A 1,823-nucleotide genomic window follows, 5' to 3' on the forward strand; every position below is an offset into this window, starting at 1 on the left:
GGATATTTCTAAAAAAGGGTGGTCTGTGGTGTTGCATTCATCTCAAGGACTAACCTCCTCCATAGATAGTATTGAAATTCCTACTATTTATCAGTCATCTCTTGATGACAATGAGAGTTTAGAGAAGCTTATATATGTCGATTCTGTGTTTTAAAGCTTTGTGTGGATTAAACTCTTTTTCTGATATGTGACAATGATAGTTTAGAGTTGTTTGTGCTCTTACTGACAATGAGAGTTTAGAATCTTGATAGGTTATGTTTGTGCTCTTTTCCTCCTAAGTTTTTGCTTTATAACTTGCGCATTATTGACAGGTTGTGTTTCATGTGTTTCTGTTTCATGTGTTTCTGTGGATAGTGACAAAGGCATGTTATAGTTTTAACTTCCTTCTATGATAGATGTTAGTTGTTATTTTGCAGGTTATTATGGAAAAAGTGGAGGTAGATGAGAATGTTCTTCCCATTTCCCCCAATGCAACAACATACGGCCACAAGAAAGGCTCCTTGGTTCGTACTCATATCCCTATCTCGTTCAAAACATGGAAGCATGTGCCAGATACTTACAAAAATTATATTTGGAATGAACTACTGGTACAAATCTCATCTTAATTCTTTTCACACTTTTTATAACTTTAGTTGAGAATTTGGCGATGATTCGGTTATTCCCCTACTGGTTTTTTCGTTGAAATGATGGCATATATGTATTAGCTCTACATAATTTCTTTGCATCTGAATATACTTTGATTAAATCTGTTTTTTCAGAAATCATTTCATTTACCTAAGTCTTTTAAGATAACCATGGTTAAGGAGATGTCTGGTCCATGGAGGAGACAAAATTATGAGTTACGAAAAGCATATTATGATCCTTATGATACTCATGAAGAAAGGATTCTACACATTCCTCCAAATGTTAAAAAAGAGGAGTGGGTAGAGTTCTCTAAGAATGAAAGCACTGAAAAAGCACAGGAAAGCAGAGCTGAGCACAAGAGGAAAAGAGAACTATATGATTACTCTCACACCACTGGTCGTAAACCTCATTCTTTGGTGAATGCTGAACTGGTATGTATATTGATTTCAAAATATCAATTTATGACCATTATGGTTAGTCTCATCCTTCTCTAGATTGATTAATACAAATCCACTCGTCATACTTTTGAATTTAGGAGCGCGAGAATCCTGAAGTGGAAATCAGCACCTCTGATGTGTGGATTAAAGCTCATACTCAAGAGGGTGGGTAAGTTCTTCCTAGTGCGCAAAGATACTTTGTGAGTCGACTCATTGTTTCATATGTACTGTATTAAGTACTCATATACTATCTTCTAGTCATCTATTTATTTTATATCTGACAGTGTTATGCTCGACATGGCAGGATGACTTTAAGAAGGCCCAAGAAGATATCAAGGGGAAAAAAGCTGCGGGTGTTCCTATATCAGATTTGGATGTAATGACTAAAGTTTTTCAGAAGGAATGTAGAGGACGGGTTCGTGCTGTTGGTCCTGTTACTCGTACTCAATACGATTATTCTGCTCCTGCGCGTGCCAAAGTACAAGAATTAAAATCTAAGGATGGAGCTGTTAAGCATCAATTGGATGATCTAGGTGACAAGGTGGGGATTTGATCCAAGGCTTGGGATCACTATGTCACACTGTGAAGGATATCCAGTCCGCAATGCTGGGGTCATTTGTGGCATCAAACAACAACGGTTGTTTACAAGGTCAGGCAGCTTCACTTTTTCAGAATAATTATGTCGTTGATGCACCTTCACCTGCTCAAACACCTTCACCTGGGCAAACCATATCACCAGCTCGATCATCAGCAAGTGTTGAA

The 1,823-nt window shown here is 37.5% G+C and overlaps 1 pseudogene; it reads left to right on the forward strand.

Moving 5' to 3' along the window:
* Positions 1-636: 636 nt before the first annotated feature.
* On the forward strand, positions 637-717 carry LOC113334283 (annotated as a pseudogene).
* The last annotated feature ends 1,106 nt before the right edge of the window (positions 718-1,823 follow it).

This window comes from Papaver somniferum, unplaced genomic scaffold, assembly GCF_003573695.1.
Source record: "Papaver somniferum cultivar HN1 unplaced genomic scaffold, ASM357369v1 unplaced-scaffold_135, whole genome shotgun sequence".
Lineage (NCBI taxonomy): Eukaryota > Viridiplantae > Streptophyta > Magnoliopsida > Ranunculales > Papaveraceae > Papaver > Papaver somniferum.